Source organism: Nerophis lumbriciformis, linkage group LG07 (genome assembly GCF_033978685.3).
Source record: "Nerophis lumbriciformis linkage group LG07, RoL_Nlum_v2.1, whole genome shotgun sequence".
NCBI lineage: Eukaryota > Metazoa > Chordata > Actinopteri > Syngnathiformes > Syngnathidae > Nerophis > Nerophis lumbriciformis.
The window spans coordinates 53,505,827-53,522,500 of NC_084554.2; positions in this window are offsets into that span (position 1 = coordinate 53,505,827).

Genomic DNA, 16,674 nt, shown 5'->3' on the forward strand with positions numbered 1-16,674 from the left:
TTCAAACTAACACTTTCCCAAGTTCCAAACCAATTTCCTGTTTTCCTGGAATTTCAAACTCTTCAACATTAAAACCATTCCAAAATTCCAACTATTCTTACATTCATTTCATTCATTCATTCATTCATTCTGTTCAGCCTATTCGGGAATCGCGGGATTTCCCTTGACAAATTCCAAAAATTCCCAGATTTCCCAGGTTTTCCGGGACATTTTTCCCGTTCAAAATGAATTGCACATTTTTCAAACCTCCACCATTTGGACATTTTTCAACCGATTCAAACCATTACACCTTCAACACATCCTGGAAATTCAAACTAGTCTTTTTCCAAGTGCAAAAATATTCCAGGATTTTCCAGAATTCCTGGTTTTCCAAAGCCCTATTTCCACCCTTTTTTCTGGCGACTACACCTCCTACATTTTTCAACCCACTTCAACCATTCCACCATCCTGGAAATTCAAACTACTCTTTTTTCCAAGTTAAAAAATATTCCAGAATTTTCCAGAATTCCTGGTTTTCCAAAGACCTATTTCCACCCTTTTTTCTGGCGACTACAGCTCCCACATTTTTCAACTCACTTCAACCGTTCCACCGTCAAAACATTCCTCTTAATCAGAACTGGAAAAATTGCCCGTTTCCCGAAATTCCAGGAATTCCGTAATACCATTTCTCAATTCAACATGTTACTACTTCAACATTTCTCGACCAATTTGAAAAATTCCAACACCAACCATTTCAACTCATTCAAACTACCTTTATTTCCCAGGTTAAAAAAAATTCCCGATTTTCCTGAAATTCCCTAATACTATTTACTACTTCAACATTTCTTGCCCAATTTAAAAGGGATAACAATTGCGGGCTTTCCCTTGACAAATTCCTAAAATTTCCAGATTTCCCAGAATTCCAAGTTTTCTGGGACATTTTTCAAACTTTCACCATTTCTACATTTTTCAACCCATTCAAACCAGTCCACCTTCAACACATTTCGCCATCCTGGAAATTCCAACTACTCTTTTTCCAAGTTCAAAAATATTCCAGGACTTTCCAGAATTCCTGGTTTTCCAAAACCCTATTTCCACCCTTTTTTTTGGCAACTACACCTCCCACATTTTTCAACTCACTTCAACCGTTCCACCGTCAAAACATTCCTCTTAATCAGAACAAAAAACTAAGTTGTTTTTTGAACAGGAAAAATTCCCCTTTTTCCCAAAATTCCCTAATACCATTTACTACTTCAACATTTCTTGACCGATTTAAACAATTCCAACACCAACCAATTCAGCTCGTTCAGGACATTCATGATCCTAATCATTTTTTTAAAAATCCCAAAATTCTCAAATTTCCAGGAAGTTCCTATTGACATGAATGGGTCATTTTTCCAAGTTGCACAATTTGTCAACCAATTCAAACCATTCCAACATCACATTCCACTAATCCTGGACATTCAAACTAACACTTTCCCAAGTTCCAAACCAATTTCCTGTTTTCCTGGAATTTCAAACTCTTCAACATTAAAACCATTCCAAAATTCCAACTATTCTTACATTCATTTCATTCATTCATTCATTCATTCTGTTCAGCCTATTTGGGAATCGCGGGCTTTCCCTTGACAACTTTCAAAAATTCCCAGATTTCCCAGGTTTTCATTTTTCCCGTTCAAAATTAATTGCCCATTTTTCAAACCTCCACCATTTGGACATTTTTCATCCGATTCAAACCATTCCACCTCCAACACATCCTGGAAATTCAAACTACTCTTTTTCCAAGTTCAAAAATATTCCAGGATTTTCCAGAATTCCTGGTTTTCCAAAGACCTATTTCCACCCTTTTTTCTGGCGACTACAGCTCCCACATTTTTCAACCCACTTCAACCGTTCCACCGTCAAAACATTCCTCTTAATCAGAACTGGAAAAATTGCCGGTTTCCCGAAATTCCAGGAATTCCGTAATACCATTTCTCAAATCAACATGTTACTACTTCAACATTTCTCGACCAATATGAAAAATTCCAACACCAACCATTTCAACTCATTCAGACCATTCAAACTACCTTTTTTTCCCAGGTTAAAAAAAATTCCCGATTGTTCTGAAATTCCCTAATACTACTGTATTTACTACTTCAACATTTCTTGCCCAATTTAAAAGGGATAAGAATTCCAAAAATTCCCAGATTTCCCAGAATTCCAGATTTTCTGGGACGTTTTTCAAACTTTCACCATTTCCACATTTTTCAACCAATTAAAACAAATTCCACCTTCAACACATTCCATCGTCCTGGAAATTCAAAATACTCTTTTTCCAAGTTCAAAAATATTCCAGGATTTTCCAGAATTTCCTGGTTTTCCAAAGCCCTATTTCCACCCTTTTTTCTGGCGACTACTCCTTCCACATTTTTCAACCCACTTCAACCGTTCCACCGTCAAAACATTCCTCTTAATCAGAACAAAAAACAAAGTTGTTTTTTGAACAGGAAAAATTCCCTTTTTCCCAAAATTCCCTAATACCATTTACTACTTCAACATTTCTTGACTGATATAAACAATTCCAACACCAACCAATGCAGCTCGTTCAGGACATTCATGATCTTAATCATTTTTTAAAAACCCCGCTTTTCCCAAAATTCTCAAATTTCCAGGAAGTTCCTATTGACATGAATGGGTCATTTTTCCAAGTTGCACAATTTGTCAACCAATTCAAACCATTCCAACATCACATTCCACTTATCCTGGACATTCAAACTCACCCTTTCCCAAGTTGCAAACCAATTTCCTGTTTTCCTGGAATTTCAAACTCTTCAACATTAAAACCATTCCAAAATTCCAACTATTCTTACATTCATTTCATTCATTCATTCATTCTGTTCAGCCTATTCGGGAATCGCGGGCTTTCCCTTGACAAATTCCAAAAATTCCCAGATTTCCCAGGTTTTCATTTTTCCCGTTCAAAATTAATTGCCCATTTTTCAAACTTCCACCATTTCCACATTTTTCAACCCATTCAAACCATTCCACCTTCAACACATCCTGGAAATTCAAACTACTCTTTTTCCAAGTTCAAAAATATTCCAGGATTTTCCAGAATTCCTGGTTTTCCAAAGCCCTATTTCCACCCTTTTTTCTGGCGACTACAGCTCCCACATTTTTCAACCCACTTCAACCGTTCCACCGTCAAAACATTCCTCTTAATCAGTACTGAAAAAATTGCCGGTTTCCCGAAATTCCAGGAATTCCGTAATACCATTTCTCAAATCAACATGTTACTACTTCAACATTTCTCGACCAATTTGAAAAATTCCAACACCAACCATTTCAACTCATTCAGACCATTCAAACTACCTTTTTTTCCCAGGTTAAAAAAAATTCCCGATTGTCATGAAATTCCCTAATACTATTTACTACTTCAACATTTCTTGCCCAATTAAAAAGGGATAAGAATTCCTAAAATTCCCAGATTTCCCAGAAGTCCAGGTTTTCTGGGACATTTTTCAAACGTTCACCATTTCCACATTTTTCAACCAATTCAACACATTCCACCATCCTGGAAATTCAAACTACTATTTTTCCAAGTTCAAAAATATTCTAGGAATTTCCAGAATTCCTGGTTTTCCAAAGCCCTAGCTCCACCCTTTTTTTCTGGCGACTACACCTTCCACATTTTTCAACTCACTTCAACCGTTCCACCGTCAAAACATTCCTCTTAATCAGGACAAAAAACTAAGTTGTTTTTTGAACAGGAAAAAATCCCCTTTTTCCCAAAATTCCGTAATACCATTTACAACTTCAACATTCTGGAATCGCAGGCTTTCCCTTGAAAAATTCCAAAAAATCCCAGATTTCCCAGGTTTTCCGTGACATTTTTCCCGTTCAAAATTAATTGGCCATTTTTCAAACTTCCACCATTTCTCTCACCATTCAAACTACTCTTTTTCCAAGTTCAAAAATATTCCAGGATTTTCCAGAATTTCTGGTTTTCCAAAGCCTTATTTCCACCCTTTTTTCTGGCGACTACACCTCCCACATTTTTCAACTCACTTCAACCGTTCCACCGTCAAAACATTCCTCTTAATAAGAACTGGAAAAATTCCAACACCAACCATTTCAACTCATTCAGACCATTCAAACTACCTTTTTCTCCCAGGTTAAAAAAAAATCCAGATTTTCCTGAAATTCCCTAATACTATTTACTACTTCAACATTTCTTGCCCAATTTAAAAGGGATAACAATTGCGGGCTTTCCCTTGACATATTCCTAAAATTCCCAGATTTCCCAGAATTCCAGGTTTTCTGGGACATTTTTCAAACGTTCACCATTTCCACATTTTTCAACCAATTCAAACCATTTCCACCTTCAACACATTCCATCGTCCTGGAAATTCAAACTACTATTTTTCCAAAATCTAAAATATTCTAGGACTTTTAAGAATTCCTGGTTTTCCAAAGTTCCACATTTTTCAACACACTTTAACTGTTCCAGCGTCAAAACATTCCTCTTAATCAGAACAAAAAACTAAGTTGTTTTTTGAACTGGATAAATTCCCATTTTTCCCAAAATTTCCTAAAACCATTTACTACTTCAACATTTCTTGACCGATTTAAACAATTCCAACACCAACCAATTCAGCCCATTCAGGACATTTATGCTCCTAATCATTTTTTTTAAAAATCCCAAAATTCTCAAATTTCCAGGAAGTTCCTATTGACATGAATGGGTCATTTTTCCAAGTTGCACAATTTGTCAACCAATTCAAACCATTCCAACATCACATTCCACTAATCCTGGACATTCAAACTAACACTTTCCCAAGCTCCATACCAATTTCCTGTTTTCCTAGCATTTCAAACTCTTCAACATTAAAACTATTCCAACATTCCAACTATTCTTACATTCATACTACATTCTGTTCACACGCAATTGCCTCTTTTAGTTTTATATTTGACTTCCAGTTCATTTTATCATCATGTTGACAACAACATTTTCGCTATGAGACCTTCCTCACAGGAAGTACTCATCACCCCACTGTGCATGTCCTATTTCCCCTTGTTGCTCATCATGTTCCAGACGGCGTCCTCGCCCAATAATTACCAGCGGCCCATCCTCACCTGTCAGCGTGGTCACGCCCTTTGCTGAAAGCGTGACAGCCATCTTATTCCCCCCCCGTCCCCGACTTGAGCCTACATTAGCGGGCCTGGTCGTGGTGGCCGTGCCGTCATCCCGGGGTCAGAACCCTCCGCTGTGGGCTGTAATTGCAGCACTCTGCACCCACCTAATGAATTGTCACCCGCTTTTAATTTGAAATTACACCAGGGTGACTCGTAATAGATTAATACGGCTGGCAAGGTTATTCTGGAAGGATAATCCATTGCAAATTGCTGATTGCCTGCCTGAAATTATTATGGAGGCCCAAGTGAGGTGGGATTAGTCAGACAGTGATCAACCCTACCTATCACTGGATCACTTTGTATGACCAGGCCATTGGATCCTCATCCTTTTTAATAAAAGGTCAGCTTGTTCTTGGAGTGACTGAGAACATAATTGTTGTGTTGAATCAACAATGATCTAAGACAGTGTTTTTCAACCTCTGGTGTGCCGTGGGAGATGATCTAGTTTCACCTATTTGGGTTTAGGATATTTAGTGTAATCGTGTAATACTCTTCCATATCAGTAGGTGGCAGACGGTAGCTAATAGCTTTGTAGATGTCGGAAACAGCGGGAGGCAGTGTGCAGGTAAAACGGTATCTAATGTTTAAACCGAAAATAAACAAAAGGTGAGTGCCCCTAAGAAAAGGCATTGAAGCTTAGGGAAGGATATGCAGAACGAAACTAAAACTGAACTGGCTACAAAGTCAACAAAAACAGAATGCTGGACGACAGCAAAGACTTACTGTGGAGCAAAGACAAGGTACATCCGAACATGACATGACAATCAACAATGTCTCCACAAAGAAGGATAAAAACAATAGAAATATTCTTGATTGTTAAAACAAAGTAGAAGCGGGAAATATCGCTCAAAGGAAGACATGAAACTGCTACAGGAAAATACCAAAAAAACAGAACAAGCCACCAAAATAGGAGCGTAAGACATGAACTAAAACACTACACACAGGAAAACAGCAAAAAAGTCTAAAAAAATAAATAAATAAAACTGAACTGGCTACAAAAGTAAACAAAACACAGAATGCTGGACAACAGCAAAGACTTACTGTGGAGCAAAGACAATGTACATCCGAACATGACAATCAACAATGTCCCCACAAAGGAGGATAAAAACAACTGAAGTATTTGTGATTGCTAAAACAAAGTAGATGCAGGAAATATCGCTCAAAGGAAGACATGAAACTGCTACAGGAAAATACCAAAAAAACAGAAAAAGCCACCAAAATAGGAGCGCAAGACAAGAACTAAAACAGTACACACAGGAAAACAGCAAAAAAGTCTAAAAAAATAAATAAATAAAACTGAACTGGCTACAAAGTCAACAAAAAACAGAATGCTGGACGACAGCAAAGACTTACTGTGGAGCAAAGACAATGTACATCCGAACATGACAATCAACAATGTCCCCACAAAGGAAGATAAAAACAACTGAAATATTTGTGATTGCTAAAACAAAGTAGATGCGGGAAATATCGCTCAAAGGAAGACATGAAACTGATAGAGGGAAATACAAAAAAAAATAGAAAAAGCCACCAAAATAGGAGCGCAAGACAAGAACTAAAACACTACACACAGGAAAACAGCAAAAAAAGTCTAAAAAAATAAATAAATAAAACTGAACTGGCTACAAAGTAAACAAAAAACAGAATGCTGGACGACAGCAAAGACTTACTGTGGAGCAAAGACAATGTACATCCGAACATGACAATCAACAATGTCCCCACAAAGGAGGATGAAAACAACTGAAATATTTTTGATTGCTAAAACAAAGTAGATGCGGGAAATATCGCTCAAAGGAATACATGAAACTGCTACAGGAAAATACAAAGAAAAACAGAAAAAGCCACCAAAATAGGAGCGCAAGACAAGAACTAAAACACTACACACAGGAAAACAGCAAAAAAGTCTAAAAAAATAAATAAATACAACTGAACTGGCTACAAAGTAAACAAAAAACAGAATGCTGGACGACAGCAAAGACTTACTGTGGAGCAAAGACAATGTACATCCGAACATGACAATCAACAATGTCCCCACAAAGGAGGATGAAAACAACTGAAATATTTGTGATTGCTAAAACAAAGTAAATGCGGGAAATATCGCTCAAAGGAAGACATGAAACTGCTGCAGGAAAATACCAAAAAAAAGAGAAAAAGCCACCAAAATAGGAGCGCAAATCAAATCAAATCAAATCAACTTTATTTATAAGACAAGAACTAAAACACGACACAGGAAAACAGCAAAAAAAAGTCGAAAAAAATAAATAAATAAAACTGAACTGGCTACAAAGTAAACAAAAAACAGAATGCTGGACGACAGCAAAGACTTACTGTGGAGCAAAGACAATGTACATCCGAACATGACAATCAACAATGTCCCCACAAAGAAGGATAAAAACAACTGAAATATTCTTGATTGCTAAAACAAAGTAGATGCGGGAAATATCGCTCAAAGGAAGACGTGAAACTGCTACAGGAAAATACCAAAAAAACAGAAAAAAGCCACCAAAATAGGAGCGCAAGACAAGAACTAAAACACTACACACAGGAAAACAGCAAAAAAGTCTAAAAAAATAAATAAATAAAACTGAACTGGCTACAAAGTAAACAAAAAACAGAATGCTGGACGACAGCAAAGACTTACTGTGGAGCAAAGACAATGTACATCCGAACATGACAATCAACAATGTCCCCACAAAGGAGGATGAAAACAACTGAAATATTTGTGATTGCTAAAACAAAGTAGATGCAGTAAATATCGCTCAAAGGAAGACATGAAACTGCTACAGGAAAATACAAAAAAAACAGAAAAAGCCACCAAAATAGGAGCGCAAGACAAGAACTAAAACCCTACACACAGGAAAACAGCAAAAAAGTCAAAAAAAATAAATAAATAAAACTGAACTGGCTACAATGTAAACAAAAAACAGAATGCTGGACGACAGCAAAGACTTACTGTGGAGCAAAGACAATGTACATCCAAACATGACAATCAACAATGTCCCCACAAAGGAGGATAAAAACAACTGAAATATGTGTGATTGCTAAAACAAAGTAGATGCGGGAAATATCGCTCAAAGAAAGACATGAAACTTCTACAGGAAAATACAAAAAAAGCAGAAAAAGCCACCAAAATAGGAGCGCAAGACAAGAACTAAAACACGACACACAGGAAAACAGCAAAAAAGTCTAAAAAAATAAATAAATAAAACTGAACTGGCTACAAAGTAAACAAAAAACAGAATGCTGGACGACAGCAAAGACTTACTGTGGAGCAAAGACAATGTACATCCGAACATGACAATCAACAATGTCCCCACAAAGGAGGATGAAAACAACTGAAATATTTGTGATTGCTAAAACAAAGTAAATGCGGGAAATATCGCTCAAAGGAAGACATGAAACTGCTACAGGAAAATACCAAAAAAGCAGAAAAAGCCACCAAAATAGGAGCGCAAGACAAGAACTAAAACACTACACACAGGAAAACAGCAAAAAAGTCTGAAAAAATAAATAAATAAAACTGAACTGGCTACAATGTAAACAAAAAACAGAATGCTGGACGACAGCAAAGACTTACTGTGGAGCAAAGACAATGTACATCCGAACATGACAATCAACAATGTCCCCAAAAAGGAGGATAAAAACAATTGAAATATTCTTGATTGCTAAAACAAAGTAGATGCGGGAAATATCGCTCAAAGGAAGACATGAAACTTCTACAGGAAAATACAAAAAAAGCAGAAAAAGCCACCAAAATAGGAGCGCAAGACATGAACTAAAACACTACACACAGGAAAACAGCAAAAAAGTCTAAAAAAATAAATAAATAAAACTGAACTGGCTACAAAAGTAAACAAAAAACTGAATGCTGGACGACAGCAAAGACTTACTGTGGAGCAAAGACAATGTACATCCGAATATGACAATCAACAATGTCCACACAAAGGAGGATAAAAACAACAGAAATATTTTTGATTGCTAAAACAAAGTAGATGCGGGAAATATCGCTCAAAGGAAGACATGAAACTGCTACAGGAAAATACCAAAAAAACAGAACAAGCCACCAAAATAGGAGCGTAAGACATGAACTAAAACACTATACACAGGAAAACAGCAAAAAAAGTCTAAAAAAATAAATAAATAAAACTGAACTGGCTACAAAGTAAACAAAAAACAGAATGCTGGACGACAGCAAAGACTTACTGTGGAGCAAAGACAATGTACATCCGAACATGACATGACAATCAACAATGTCTCCACAAAGAAGGATAAAAACAACTGAAATATTCTTGATTGCTAAAACAAAGTAGATGCGGGAAATATCGCTCAAAGGAAGACATGAAACTGCTACAGGAAAATACCAAAAAAAGAGAAAAAGCCACCAAAATAGGAGCGCAAGACATGAACTAAAACACTACACACAAGAAAACAGCAAAAAAGTCTAAAAATAAATAAATAAATAAAACTGAACTGGCTACAAAGTAAACAAAAAACAGAATGCTGGACGACAGCAAAGACTTACTGTGGAGCAAAGACAATGTACATCCGAACATGACAATCAACAATGTCCCCACAAAGGAGGATAAAAACAACTGAAATATTCTTGATTGTTAAAACAAAGTAGATGCGGGAAATATCGCTCAAAGGAAGACATGAAACTGCTACAGGAAAATACAAAAAAAACAGAAAAAGCCACCAAAATAGGAGCGCAAGACAAGAACTAAAACACTACACACAGGAAAACAGCAAAAAAGTCTAAAAAAAATTAAAAAAATAAAACTGAACTGGTTACAAAGTAAACAAAAAACAGAATGCTGGACGACAGCAAAGACTTACTGTGGAGCAAAGACAATGTACATCCGAACATGACAATCAACAATGTCCCCAAAAAGGAGGATAAAAACAACTGAAATATTCTTGATTGCTAAAACAAAGTAGATGCGGGAAATATCGCTCAAAGGAAGACATGAAACTGCTACAGGAAAATACCAAAAAAAAGAGAAAAAGCCACCAAAATAGGAGCGCAAGACAAGAACTAAAACACTACACACAGGAAAACAGCAAAAAAGTCTAAAAAAATAAATAGATAAAACTGAACTGGCTACAAAGTAAACAAAAAACAGAATGCTGGACGACAGCAAAGACTTACTGTGGAGCAAAGACAATGTACATCCGAACATGACAATCAACAATGTCCCCACAAAGGAGGATAAAAACAACTGAAATATTCTTGATTGCTAAAACAAAGTAGATGCGGGAAATATCGCTCAAAGGAAGACATGAAACTGCTACAAGAAAATACCAAAAAAAAGAGAAAAAGTCACCAAAATAGGAGCGCAAGACATGAACTAAAACACTACACACAGGAAAACAACAAAAAAGTCTAAAAAAATAAATAAATAAAACTGAACTGGCTACAAAGTAAACAAAAAACAGAATGCTGGACGACAGCAAAGACTTACTGTGGAGCAAAGACAATGTACATCCGAACATGACAATCAACAATGTCCCCACAAAGGAGGATAAAAACAACTGAAATATTCTTGATTGCTAAAACAAAGTGGATGCGGGAAATATCGCTCAAAGGAAGACATGAAACTGCTACAGGAAAATACCAAAAAAAAGAGAAAAAGCCACCAAAATAGGAGCGCAAGACATGAACTAAAACACTACACACAGGAAAACAGCAAAAAAGTCTAAAAAAATAAATAAATAAAACTGAACTGGCTACAAAGTAAACAAAAAACAGAATGCTGGACGACAGCAAAGACTTACTGTGGAGCAAAGACAAAGTACATCCGAACATGACATGACGATCAACAATGTCCCCACAAAGAAGGATAAAAACAACTGAAATATTCTTGATTGCTAAAACAAAGTAGATGCGGGAAATATCGCTCAAAGGAAGACATGAAACTGCTACAGGAAAATACCAAAAAAAAAGAGAAAAAGCCACCAAAATAGGAGCGCAAGACATGAACTAAAACACTACACAGAGGAAAACAGCAAAAAAGTCTAAAAAAATAAATAAATAAAACTGAACTGGCTACAAAGTAAACAAAAAACAGAATGCTGGACGACAGCAAAGACTTACTGTGGAGCAAAGACAATGTACATCCGAACATGACAATCAACAATGTCCCCACAAAGGAGGATAAAAACAACTGAAATATTTGTGATTGCTAAAACAAAGTAGATGCGGGAAATATCGCTCAAAGGAAGACATGAAACTGCTACAGGAAAATACAAAAAAAACCAGAAAAAGCCAACAAAATAGGAGCGCAAGACAAGAACTAAAACACTACACAACGAAAACAGCAAAAAAGTCTAAAAAAAATAAATAAATAAAACTGAACTGGCTACAAGGTAAACAAAAACAGAATGCTGGACGACAGCAAAGACTTACTGTGGAGCAAAGACAATGTACATCCGAACATGACATGACAATCAACAATGTCCCCACAAAGAAGGATAAAATCAACTGAAATATTTGTGATTGCTAAAACAAAGTAGATGCGGGAAATATCGCTCAAAGGAAGACATGAAACTGCAACAGGAAAATACCAAAAAAAAGAGAAAAATCCACCAAAATAGGAGCGCAAGACAAGAACTAAAACACGACACACAGGAAAACAGCAAAAAAAAGTCTAAAAAAATAAATAAATAAAACTGAACTGGCTACAAAGTAAACAAAAAACAGAATGCTGGACGACAGCAAAGACTTACTGTGGAGCAAAGACAATGTACATCCGAACATGACAATCAACAATGTCCCCACAAAGGAGGATAAAAACAACTGAAATATTTGTGATTGCTAAAACAAAGTAGATGCGGGAAATATCGCTCAAAGGAAGACATGAAACTGCTACAGGAAAATACCAAAAAAAAGAGAAAAAGCCACCAAAATAGGAGCGCAAGACAAGAACTAAAACACTACACACAGGAAAACAGCAAAAAAGTCTAAAAAAATAAATAAATAAAACTGAACTGGCTACAAAGTCAACAAAAAACAGAATGCTGGACGACAGCAAAGACTTACTGTGGAGCAAAGACAATGTACATCCGAACATGACATGACAATCAACAATGTCTCCACAAAGAAAGATAAAAACAACTGAAATATTCTTGATTGTTAAAACAAAGTAGATGCGGGAAATATTGCTCAAAGGAAGACATGAAACTGCTACAAGAAAATGCCAAAAAAAAGAGAAAAAGCCACCAAAATAGGAGCGCAAGACATGAAGATTAGAGATGTAAGCAGTGAAACTTTAGAAAGTTGGTATTACTTCTGTTTTAGTTTTGTAGCTGCATATAGAAATGTCAGCTGGTTGTAAGTCTTACATGTCCTTTGTCTTCCCTTCTTGTTTTCGGATGTTTTACCTTGTTTTGTTTTTTTTGCATCTTCACTGCAACCACCTAATTTCCCCGTGGTGGGATGAATAAAGTCTATTTAGCCATCCAAGCATTCGTGCATTGAGCGTGTTATGGACTCGTCATGGAGGAGAAACAAGCAAAAGCAAACTATGCAGCTCCAAGGCTGAAGACGATCGACACGGCCATGGGTAAAAAAAAAAACAGCTGCTGCACGGAACAGAAATGCTGGACCGCCACACATCGATGAAGACGACTTTGGTGGTTTCAGCATGCAGGAGGAGGAGGAGGAGGAGGAGGAGGAGGACGAAGACACGCTGAATGACCTCTCTGGCAGGCTACTGTACGCCGCGTTAAAGGCTAATATAGACGATGCAAGGAATTAGTGAGGTTATAAAGCTTTTGCCTGTTAAAGAAAAGAGACTGATCCAATGCAGCACAGACATTCGCGTGCCACGCTGTCACGACCCAGACGCACACCAGTGCGCAATCATATGGGAGCCGCGCTGAGCGCACCTCCAAGCGCGTCTCGCTGCCGGCGACGGCCGGGTATATGGGCCCGACGCTCCAGCGCCATCCATTTTCAGGGCTAGTTGATTCGGCAGGTGGGTTGTTACACACTCCTTAGCGGGTTCCGACTTCCATGGCCACCGTCCTAGCTGCTGTCTATATCAACCAGGGTGAGACCCACCCCTTTCGTGAGCGCACTGCGCGCAGAGTGACCCCTGTTACGCGCCCCCGGCAACAGGGGTGGCGGGCAGGTAAGCTGCGCGGGCGGAGCGCGCGGAGTGACCCCTGTTACGAGCCCCCGGCCACGGGGGTGGCGGGCAGGTAAGCTGCTTACCTGCTGCGCGTGACGCCGGCCGCGGCGAAGGCGGACGAGGCGGGGTGTCGGTGCGGTGGGCGCGGTGGTGACCCTGGACGTGCGTCGGGCCCTTCTCGCGGATCGCCTCAGCTACGGCTCCCCGTGGGGCCCTCTCGGGGGAAGGGGCCTCGGTCCCGGACCCCGGCGAGGCGTCGGGGGCCTTCTCCGCTCCGTAAAAGTGTCCATCTCTTTTTTTTTCTTCTTCTGTTGTGGCATATGCTGCAGGTGCCTGCTCGTTTTTCGTATGTGGGTAACAACATTTAACTATGTATATATATTTCCCAATTGGTTTAACTGCCACCCGCCTGAATCTATTTAAAATCTAATTTTTTAAAATTTCAATCGCCCGACCCGACCCGCTGATAAAATCTAATTTTTTAAAATGTCATCCGCCCGATTCGCGGATAATCCGCGGACTCCGCGGTTGTGCCCGCAAACCGCGCATCTCTAATATATATATATATATATATATATATATATATATATATATATATATGTATATATATATATATATATATATATATATATATATATATGTATATATATATATATATATATATATATATATATATATATATATATATATATATATATATATATATGTCTTAATAAGATTATCCAAAAAATAGTGCTCGATACCGTGGTAGAGCGCAATATATATGTATGTGTGGGGAAAAAAATCACAAGACTACTTCATCTCTACAGGCCTGTTTCATGAGGGGTTCCCTCAATCATCAGGAGATTTTAATAGAAGCATTCGCATACCATGGTTTATATAGGGCACAGAGTGGGTGGGTACAGGCTGGCCTAGGGGCGTGGTGATTGGTTCATGTGTTACCTAGGAGGTGTTTCCGTCTATGGCGGCATGCTGATACAATTTCGCTGCGCTTGTTGAGGGATGACAGGTCTGGACGGTAAATAATAAACAGTTTCTCTTTCAAGCATAGGTTGCATCTTTTATTACCACTATTGTAAGGTGTGCTGGATGCAAGAATTTGCCATGTTATTGAATATTCAACATTATTGTCTTTGAGGTCCCAAATGTGTTTGCTGAGTTCTGTGGTATTCCGCAGGTTTTGGTTCCTGAAAGAAGCCTTGTGGTTGTTCCATCTGGTTTTGAATTCACCCTCGGTTAATCCTACATATGTGTCGGATGTGTTAATGTCCTTGCGTATTGCCTTAGATTGGTAGACAACTGATGTTTGTAAGCATCCCCCGTTAAGGGGGCAATCAGGTTTCTTTCGACAGTTACATGCTTTGTTGGTTTTGGAGTCGTTCTGACTGGGGGTCGACGGCTCATTTGCAATTGTTTTGTTGTGGTTTGAGATGATTTGTCGTATATTGTTCATGCAGCTGTAGCTCAATTTAATGTTGTTCTTGTTGAATACTTTTCTTAGGGTGTTGTCTTTGGGAAAGTGTTTGTCAATCAGATTGAGGAATTTGTGTCCAATGTTAGTTGAGACGTTTTTGCTGTATGGGGGGTTGTACCAGATGATGTCGTTTCGTTTTCTGTTCTTTTATGGCTGGTTTCCTGGCGTGGGTTCATAGGTGAAGGTGAAATTGTATCCGCTTTCATCAAGGGCTTTTTGGTACGGGGGGGTTGCTTGGTCAAATTCAGCTTTGCTAGATGACAGCATCGATAGCCTTTTATTAATTCCGGTAGGTATTCTTTTCGTGGTGGTGGGTGGGTGGTTGCTGTCATGGTGCACGTATTGGAGTGTTGTGTTGGATTTTGTGAATGGTTGGTAGCTGTTATTTCTCAAGTTGAAAGTGACGTCGAGGAAGTTGACGGTTTGCTTGTTGGCTTCAATCGTGATCCGTAGGCCGTTCTCTTTGAAAATTTGGCATATGCGCTTCTTGGTATTCTCGCTGCTCCTTGGCGAGGCGCGACACACTGCCAGTCCGTCATCACGGTAAATACCAAGGTTCAGATTGAGGCCAGTGAGCTGGGAGAGGAGGAAACTCCCAACGAGTTCACACGTTTCTGCTCCGTCTGCTCCAATACGTGCACCATGACAGCAACCACCCACCCACCACCACGAAAAGAATACCTACCGGAATTAATAAAAGGCTATCGATGCTGTCATCTAGCAAAGCTGAATTTGACCAAGCAACCCCCCCGTACCAAAAAGCCCTTGATGAAAGAGGATACAATTTCACCCTCACCTATGAACCCACGCCAGGAAACCAACCAAAAAAGAACAGAAAACGAAACGACATCATCTGGTACAACCCCCCATACAGCAAAAACGTCTCAACTAACATTGGACACAAATTCCTCAATCTGATTGACAAACACTTTCCCAAAGACAACACCCTAAGAAAAGTATTCAACAAGAACAACATTAAATTGAGCTACAGCTGTATGAACAATATATGACAAATTATCTCAAACCACAACAAAACAATTGCAAATGAGCCGTCGGCCATTTGCAGAGTGACTCCAAAACCAACAAAGGCTGCAACTGTCGAAAGAAACCTGATTGCCCTCTCAACGGGGGGTGCTTACAAACATCAGTTGTCTACCAATCTAAGGTAACACGCAAGGACATTAACACATCCGACACATATGTAGGATTAACCGAGGGAGAATTCAAAACCAGATGGAACAATCACAAGGCCTCTTTCAGGAACCAAAACCTGCGGAATACCACAGAACTCAGCAAACACATTTGGGACCTCAAAGACAATAATGTTGAATATTCAATAACATGGCAAATTCTTGCATCCAGCACACCTTACAATAGTGGTAATAAAAGATGCAACCTATGCTTGAAAGAGAAACTGTTTATTATATACCGTCCAGACCTGTCATCCCTCAACAAGCGCAGCGAAATTGTATCAGCATGCCGTCACAGACGGAAACACTTCCTAGGTAACACATGAGCCAATCACCACGCCCCTAGGCCAGCCTGTACCTACCCACTCTGTGCCCTATATAAACCATGGTATGTGAATGCTTCTATTAAAATCTCCTGATGATTGAGGGAACCCCTCATGAAACAGGCCTGTAAAGATGAAGTAGTCTTGTGATTTTTTTTCCCACACATACATATATTGCGCTCTACTACGGTATCGAGCACTATTTTTTGGATAACCTTATTAAGACATATATATATATATATATATATATATGTTAGAGATGTCCGATAATTTCAACCTGCCGATATTATCGGCCGATAAATGCTTTAAAATGTAATATCGGAAATTATCGGTATCGTTTTTTTTTGTTATCGGAAACTTTTTTTTTTTTTTTTTTTTTTTTTTAATTAAATCAACATAAA